We start from the raw sequence: 10,039 nt of genomic DNA on the forward strand, positions 1-10,039 counted from the left end.
GAAACTTGATAGGTATGAGCGTGACTGATATGGTGTTAAGGAAAATCATGAAGAACAAATCTGCACAAGGTATGTGGAATGCGTTAGAGTCACAGTATCAGGATAAGTCATTGCCAAACCGGTTCTATCTCAAGCAATGGTTTTACAGCTTCAGAATGGAAGAAGACAAGAATCTAGACAAGAATCTGGACGTGTTCAACAAACTAGTCTCAGATTTGGCAAGTCTTGAGGTGGAGCTAAATGATGAGGATCAGTCTGTTATTCTCCTAAAAAGCCTACCATCACATTTTGGCCAACTAGTTCACACGTTGAAGTACAGAGGAGGAAAAGAAACTATCACTCTGAAGGAGATAGTTCAGTCAGCCTACTCAGTAGAAACAGAATCGAAACAGAAAGGTAACTACTTAACAAAGACAAGCGGTGAAGGTCTCTTTGTCCAGCAGAAACCAAAGTTTGAAAAAGAAAGGAAATGCCAAGGCGAAACAACAAACCAAAAGAAAGGAGAAGGTTAAAACCAAGAAGACATGTTGGGTTTGTGGAGCTGAGGGATATTTTGAGAAGGATTATCCGAAGAAAAGTCAAGCGGAAGCTGGTGTCGGACAAGGCATTGACTCGGAGCCTATGATGTTAACTGCTTCAGAAACACAAGTGCGAAGCGGGTGGATTCTTGATTCAGGCTGCTCATATCATTTAACAGACATAAAGGATTTAATGTATGATCTAGAAGAGATAAACGGAGGGAAGATCTTAATGGGAAATGATTCTTACTGTGAGATCACGACTATAGGGAAAGTCAAGATTGTTAACTATGACAATACCATTGTCATTCTAACAAAGGTCAGATACTCACCAACTGCTAAGAGAAACCTGATATCTCTCGGACAACTGGAGTCGCAAGGTTGTTGGTTTCACTCAAGAGAGTTCAGATTTAGGGTTTTCAGTGGAGAAAAGGAGGCACTAGCAGGTGACTATAAGGATACTCTCTATATTCTAGATGGAAAAGCAGTAGTTGAGCAAGCAAATGAAGCAATCAAGGATGGAGATAAGACTATGCTTTGGCATAGCAGGCTATGTGAAAAGAGCTTACAACTACTGGCTAAGAAGGAGATGATCAATACCAAAGACATCTCGGAGTTAAAGGAGTGTGAGCATTGCATTTTGGGAAAGTATCACAAGCTATCCTACAAAAATGGGAAACATACATCAAAGGACAAGTTAGAGTATGTTCACTCGGATATTTGGGGATCTCTGAATGTCACCCCAAGCTTGTCAAAATGTCAGTACTACATTTCATTTGTAGATGACTTAATTTGCATTAAATTTTGTGTATAGTTTACTAATGGCTATAACCAAATTTTTAAAAACATCTTAAATGTCGGTTAACCACAAATATATACGTTAAAAATTATTTTATTTAACAAATTTTAAATTGTATTTAAGATTAACAAACAAAATATTCAAATTTAATGTCATGCATTAAAATTTTAACTTCATATTTGTTCATATTCATTTTTTTTGTAACATTTAAAATTTCCTACTTACTTTTATCTTGAATGGAAATGACTTTCTATTTTTTCAATTTATTTTTATTTTGTATTTTACAATTTAATTATTTCAATTATACAATTAAGGTAAACTTATGTCTTAAAGCATTCTTAAATTGTATTAGAATTAGCCAATCATCTTCTTATACCATATCACCATCATCATTTGTGTTGTCTATTTTTTTTTTTTATCAACCATTGGGTCACAACTGGTCGACCCATTAGCCAAATTCCTACATTCATAGAAACTGGGACTCGATCCCGGGTGTTAGTCTTGGGCACATTAACCGAACCGATATCGAGCCTTCTTGTTGATTTTGCAGAGATTTTGTTTTTTACTTTTTTTTCGTTCTCTTTTTACAAATTGGTTATGAAATTAAACATATTCTTCTTCAGTTTAAGTATGGTTATATATATTTTTTTAAAATAAAGTATGGTTATTTATATCATTATTATTTATGAGTTTGCAAAAAAAATATTATAGGGCATAGCTTTTTTTTTTTTGCGTTGGGTATTAAAAAATGCCAGGCCGGCACTGGCCAGAGTGGAGCCTTGCAATGGGTAAACAGAGATGTTCGTCACCCACTAGCTGATTTCTGTTACATATCCACTACGTTTAGTTGTTAGAGAGTCGTTACTTGCGCATCAAGAAAGCTATTAGCGTGTGGAAAATTAAGCCTCACCTTGGCTTGTTTTTCTAACAAGCTTCGGTTCATGGTGGGTAAGCAGATAAAAAACGTTGTGTTGATGTGGAAGTTACTTTGTTACAGCTTGGATATGCATGCCCCATGTCTTTCTCACTCAAAAATCACAAAGAAAATCATTGAGGAGCTGTTTGGGGATTACCCTCGCTACAACATCAAGGTGTTCAAAAGCGATTACTTGATGTAAATCCAAAAGCTTTGTATATGTCGTGTGCTTGTCATAGTCTGAATCTTGTGGTTAGTGATATGGCTCATTCATGTGTAAAAGCTATTTCTTTCTTTGGAATTGTGCAACGCATATATGCATTATTTTCTAGTTCTTCTAAGAGATGGAAAATTTTGCTTGATCATGTTTCTTGCTTTACTGTAAAATCTTTGTGTAACACACGTTGGGAGAGTCGAATTAAAAGTGTCAAAGCTATTAGGTTCCAAGCTCCACAAGTAAGATCAGATTTATTGGAATTATAAGAGTCTTGTGATGATGCTATGACAAAGAGTGATGCTGAAAGTTTGATCATGGCATTTGATAATTTTGAATTTATCCTTGGCATTGTTATTTGGTATGATATTTTGTTTGCCATTAACTCAGTGAGTAAGAATTTACAGTCTAAATCATTTTGCATTGATAATGCTTTAAAACAATTGCAAGGTGTGTGTTTGTTTTTTGAGAAGTATAGACATGAAGGGTTTAGTTCTACTTTGAGTATAGACATGAAGGGTCTAGTTCTCATGGTAACTCGTCGGATGTTGATTCAGATGATCTTTTTTCAGAATTGAGAATGCTTCAAACGACTTTACCTGATGTGTCAATGGAACCTACTGAAGTTCTTGAGTTTGTTGAAGATATTGGTTGTTATCCAAATGTTTCAATTGCATATAGAATCATGTTAACTATACTGGTGACAGTCGCTTCAGCGGAGAGAAGCTTTTCAAAACTAAAATTATTGAAAAATTATCTAAGATTTTCAATGTCTCAAGAAAGGTTGAATGGTTTAGCTATTTTGTGCATCGAAAATAACATATTAGAGAGCATTGATACTGAAACTATTATTCATGATTTTGCATCGACTAAAGCTCGTAAAAATAGGATTTTGTGATCCTTTATATCTTTCAAGAATGAGTATTGGCTTCTGTTTTTTTTTCAGGTGTGAAAGGATGTGAAAGTTTATATATATGGAGATGGAAAGGATAAAACAAGCTTACAAGGCCAGCTAGAAGCAGAGGAGAGCAAAAAGTTACAAGAAAAGCAAGGAAAGGAGAGCACTGGAAATTTATCTTTTTGTGTGACTGTTTATTTACATCTGTTGGAGGAAAAAATGCAAAATGACATTGTTGTTGCTTTCTTTTTGTAAACGTTCTTTTACTTTTTGCTATCCTTTTGTGAACAACTTTTTTTTTATGTGTAATAGATGTTCTGTTCTGTTTTTTGCCCCAAAGTCTCTATAATGCTCAAGCCGGCACTGGCTACAAGAAGGGTCACCTTTTGGTTGTTGTGGGTACTTTGGGTGTCGTACTTGCTGCAGGTGATGTGTTAAAGGTGCATATTTTGCTCCACCGCCAGGTCCTTAATGCCAAATATTGATTGTTGGTTCGTTATAATGTGTCTACATAGAGATAAACAGAGGTGTTCGTAATTCACTTTCACACATTTCCACAAAATTTAGGTGCAGGGGTGTCGTTGCTTGCGGACCAAGCAATTGTTGTTGACGTGTACACAAGTCAGCTTCATCTTAGAATTTTTATTTTACACCACTTGTTTTATGGTGGGAAAAAAGATCACATATGTAGTCCGTATGATGTCGAAGTCACAGTCGAGATCACATTGTCGTGGAAAAGCTGTCAATTTTGTTAGAGAGCTGTAAGGTGTTCGTCAGCGAAATCTAATGGTTTTGGCTTTTGCAGCCCCAACGGGCAAAGCAGCAAACTATCAGCCCCAACGGGCAAAGATGATCCTTCTTATGCATTTTGTTTACGAAGGATCGTCTTTCCCCTCATGCATATGACCATGTGTCAATATTTTCACCAAACAAGGATACAAGATTTAAGGAAAAAAAGGATCTCTTGGCCACTCGGGTTCAAGCAAGCTTGGAAGCCACGATTGTTTTCACAACGGCTCTATGTGGAGGACGTTTTAGCAAGTTGCACTTGCAGCCGAAAAAGAAACGTCACGAAGTTCTTAAGCGCATATATTATGAATTGGTTGACAAAGGATATCTCCAAAGATTTAAGATTCGGGGTCGAATCTTTCAAACCCGGAGGGACTGATGCATTGCATGAAATCTTCATGTTGTTGATCACCGTCTCAACCACTTTGTTATTAAGTCATGCTAATGGGCCTTAGGTTCATGGGTTTTAAGACCATAATGTTTCGTTAAACATTAGACTGGGTTTTCATTTTCGTTTTCTTATTTAAGGAGACATAAGTTTCATTATTGTGTAATTATTGATTATTGAATAAACAAGTTTTACGAGAGCTTTGTGTAAAGCCTAGAGATGAGGACTCTCAAACTTAAGAGTTTGTGTTCAATCCGTGCAAGGAGGACTTGCAAAACCACGTCGATATCGTTCCCGATCTCGACTCTATCCTTATTGCTTCTTCGTCAAATTACAACGTTATAAGCAAGATCCGTTCATGAATCTGAGTTCTCCTCGAAATCTATCGTTTTCGTCCGTTATTAAGCTTTTGCTCTCTATCAGTTGTCCCGCAGACGAGTAACTTGTGTTGACATACGCAGACTTGCATCGATCGATGCAAATCCCCAAACGGGGATTCCGGTTCACAGATATTACAGTGATACTTTTGTTATATATTAGCTAAAACAGATTTGGAGAAGTATCGAGAGTCCAACTACAACAATTGTATAACCAAAAGTAGTTTTGAGATTCTGTTACTATTTTGGAAGACGTAACAAGTAAAATCCTCTTTTTTGCATGAAATCTCACACCACAAATGCTCACATACTTCAGCTAGCTAAATCAAGATTATAGGGTCAGAGTGCTCAAAGCTAACTTGGAGAACAAACTAATTCCTCAGGATCCAACGTTGTGAGATTGTTTTTGTAAAAATCGAAGTCACTGCACTATAATTATTTTTAAGCTATTACATTAAGTATAAAGACACCAGTTGTGGTGTCAAGTCCCCTCTGTTTTGTATTGTAGAGAAACAAAGTGGATAGATGGTTGGGTTATATTAACCTAACAACCTTGCACGTGTGAACGATTAATGTCTTTCCACTGAGACCTTTTTCTTCAACTAGAAGCTCCCAAATACTTTTCCCTTTGAGCATCCTTCATTGTACAGTAACTCCTTTTTCTTCATCTGATTGAATTCACCTCTAAACTTTCTCTTCAAGCCTTCACATGCAAGCACCACGAGCTGACGCTTTTAACTTGAATCACATCTTAAAAAAGTTCAGTGAGTCTACCATGAAAAACCATGTCTCTTGCCGTACCCAATATATTGTACTTTTGAAAAGCAACGGTTCTTAGAAGGACAACAGAGTAGTCTGGGGACAATTTTTGTAAGTTTGAATTAGATAAATGATTTGAATTTAAGATATATTGTAATTGGATAGTGTCTGGTGAAAGGACAAAGTCGTCATGCATACAAAGAGATACAGAGCAACATTGTTCTAAGAAGAAAATTATCAAAAAAAAGTCACAAACAGAAGTTTAGAAAGATACATGATCAGATTCATAAACATAAATAGATAGAGGGTTCACGGCAGATAGGTTTATTGATCAGATTCTCAAAAACCACGACCAAGCTGGGGAGACTTTTTATTAGCTTTGGCCAAACACTCTCAGCCAATTCCTTCTTGATTATTCATTGCAGTCTTGCCACAACTCCTAGTGTAATGAATTGTCCACAAGCTCATAATGGCCTTTCACAAAATCATCATTTGCAAATTCCCACTTGTGTTCAGAATCCTCAACCTTCTTGATGCACTGGGAATATGATACAAAGATATAACTGTTTGACCTTGCTATAATGCAGAAATTTTTCAAACTTAACTTTATAATGGACCTTGGCTTCGTCGATACCTCGATGGTATCTTTGAGGAGATTTCAATTAATTTAGAACTAGGTTCGGATCCGCACGTACGTGCGGGTTTATGTTTATAAACCAATTTATTTTAATATTTATAATCAAACTCATACTAATTGAGATTTAGTTTAATTTTTGGTTTAGTTTATTAATGTTTGAAAATTTGAAATAATAATGGTTTCACCAATATTTTAAAATTCGCAACAACATAATGGTTGGACTGACTACAAATTAAATCAGATAAATGATTCTTAGATTCTATTAAATTTGTGAATTATCAAATCAAATATATAACTGCTAACAACGATGAAAACCCGTTTGAGAAAAATACGAATATTTAGAAGTAGATGTAATTCTCTTTCTGTTTTGTCATGTACCATCATGTCTTACACCGGTTCTCAAATTTCCGTTGCATAAATGAAATCATTTCCAATATGGAACATTCTGATATGGGAAGAAATTGTATTTTTGATCGAAAACAGGACGGGATCGGACAAAAACATAGATTCTCAAACTCCCGTATGGAATAAACATAAATATAATTCATAGTATATTTATATATCATATGTTATAATACAAAATATTACAAAATTAATCGACTTCTTTAAGCATATTATTTTTTATATGGTTCAACTATATTCGATATGTTTTTTGTTTTAATATAACTGTTAATAGAACATGTTTTATGTTTTATGTATTTTTTATTTTATTTTATTTTGAACTTATGCTAGTTTAGTTGAAAATAGTAAGATTTATTTGAGAAAATTAAATGTATTCTATCATGTAATATAACATGTCAAGAATTAGGATTATTTATTTAGTATGTTTAAACATATTTATTTAGTATAACATCAGTAACCCAAATTTTTGTCATTTTGGTTTTTGGTTCAGTTTCACCAGCGGTTGGCCTGGAAACCATTAAAAATAAGTTACAAATGAGAGAACATAGGCATGTATATTTTGGACATCCCGTATCCACCAAATGTTCATTTCTGTTATGTAATAATATTTTTTAATTATTATTCGTTTGACAATATTTATATTAGTCCAGCGGATAAGAGATTGGGCAAATAATATTTATTTAGTTGTCAAAAATAAAAATAGGAAAGCTTCTAACGGATATCCATATTTTTCGTTTGAGTATTTAATTTTTACAAAATTATTACAAAATTAATGAAAATTATCCAAACTTTTTTAATATATTTTTAAAATATATGTTCTTAAATTAACTCTTACCAAAACTATTAAGAATTAGAAAATTGAATGTTGTTATCTAAATTTTCTAATCTCATGTGGTATTTTGCGGAGTAGTCTCGTTTTTTTATTTTATAGACTTTTTAAAGATAATAATGACTTAAAAACAAATTTCAAGGTACTCATGTGTGTGTTGTTTGTAAAACTGTAGACTTAATAAAGACTGTTCACATATATTTGAAAAAAAAAAGAAAAATAATATAATTTAATATATACAACTGATTACAAATTTACAATACAATCATGGAATATTAAATTATAGTTTTATTCGTTGGTTTCTTTGATAATATTATCGCAAGGCTCAACTACATACCCAAATAAGAATTTTCTACAGAGTTTTCTTAAATCTATACTATTAAAAACGGAAGAAAATAAACACTAATATAGTATTTTGTGACTTACCGGGTTCATATAAAAAATGTGGACTTCTTTTAAGCAATCAAATGTAATTTTCTTGTTTTGCAGATGCTATGTCAATTGGATGAACACCCGTTCATACCATAATTCTCCCTTATATACAATCTTTAAGTAAAAAATGTATGCTTTCGAAAAAGATCTTGATTTGTATATACATATGTACACGACAGAAAATTATAAATTTAACAATTCACAAAAATAATAAATGATAAACAGGACATACAACATAGTATTGGTGAATTAAAAAAAGAATATAGTAGATGTTAGCAAAGTATATGCATATGCAAACTTAAATACAGAGACACATAATTTTTTTTTTTTTTGCAGAAACAAAGAGATACAAAAATAGTGCTAGGTAAGAGTGGTGTATATGATATGTGAATGTTAAATTGATTACTCTATTTATAGGCTGGAAAGAGTCGGCTAAACATTTCGAATTTTACGTTTAAAACAACAAAAATCTATATATAATCTTTTAAAAGATTATTTATATTTCAGTTAATGCATATACAATATTTTTGAACTTATATGGATGATTAGATTTGGATAATGAATTAATTATCTAGATTTTGCAATTTCTATTAAACCGATGAGAGTAAATATATAAGGTTAGTTTTAGAAATAATCCCTAAATTTTAGATATTTAGTAAACGAATTGCTGATTTATTTCAATATTTCTTACAATAAATCATCTGTTTAAATTAAAGGTAAGTTATTTCATATATACTATTCGAAATTAATTAGATACAATTGTTATGGAAATCTTGTTAAATGATAGGTTTTATTAATTAGGAAATTCTTTTATTATTTAATAAAATTATAATAACTTTATAAAATTAAAGGAATTATTAATATAAATAATTTCGTTTTTATTATAATATTTATATTGTCATTTTGTAATCTTATTGGCTGTAGTTTTTTTATAGTGACATTATGTCAAATATTGAATTTATTATTTGTAATTAATATAGTTTCATAAAATATATGAATGTATCATTTATAGTTAATATAGTTTCCTAAAGTAATGTAATATTTTGAATTGAATATAACACATGACTAACTGTTTTTAGAAAACTATAAATGTTTAATATTTAATTTTTAGGAAACCTTTTTGGAAAGCTTCATATTTTCGAAATTAATTATATAAAAGAGTTAATCATTTTTTTTTAATAATTGTTACTATTGTTTTAGGAAAGTTTATTATTATTTTTTTTAAATTATGTAGGCAAATTGGTCTGTTTGGCAACATGGATATATGTCATGTTTTTTGTTTTTTTTTTATTCCTAAGTGTGCTTCCCATTTAATAGTATAGATTTAAGAGATACTGGAAAATATTTTTCTAGTTAAATATTCTATTCAATTATTTCAAAACACAATCATACTCTTTCTTAATCAAATTTTACTTTGCTTAAATAAGACACTTTTTTTTTTTGATAGGAATGTGAATATTCATATTAATGAAAAGTTTGAGATTTACAAAAGAGCCACCTATAATGTTTGTAACCTTGCCAAAAAAGAAAAAAACAAACAAGGGTTACAAAAAATCGTTGAGTGTCAATCAACTAGAAAAATTCATCTAATCCAAAGTGTCATGAGCGTCCTGAATTGTTTCCGAGAAACTCTGGCGTCGATGGTGTTGCGGATCTCCATCACAATCTCCTGGAAGATAGCAGTAGGAGAATACGACACCTGGTTATGAAGGATATTGTTCCTAAGCTTCCAGAGGTGATACACCACAGCTTGACACGCAAGCTTCAGGAAGATTGGTGGAGCTGAGTCCGATTTGATCTTTTTCCAGGCGATAAGTGATGGCCAGGTATGAAAAGGCAGAGGTCGTAGCCGAAGATGGGACTGAAGCTGCAACCATACATGTTCGCTAAACGGGCACCGTAAGAAAAGGTGATCATGAGATTCATCTGATGTCGAGCAGAGGCAATAAGAAGTAGAAGTGGAGATGCCCCAGGCGTGTAGTCTATCGCGGGTTGGCAGTCGATGCAGATAGGCAACCCACATTGTGAAGGCATGTTTAGGCGTTGCTCATTTAAACCAGATCGATGATGACCAATCCTTG

This window comes from Camelina sativa, chromosome 10 (genome assembly GCF_000633955.1).
Source record: "Camelina sativa cultivar DH55 chromosome 10, Cs, whole genome shotgun sequence".
NCBI classification, from domain to species: domain Eukaryota; kingdom Viridiplantae; phylum Streptophyta; class Magnoliopsida; order Brassicales; family Brassicaceae; genus Camelina; species Camelina sativa.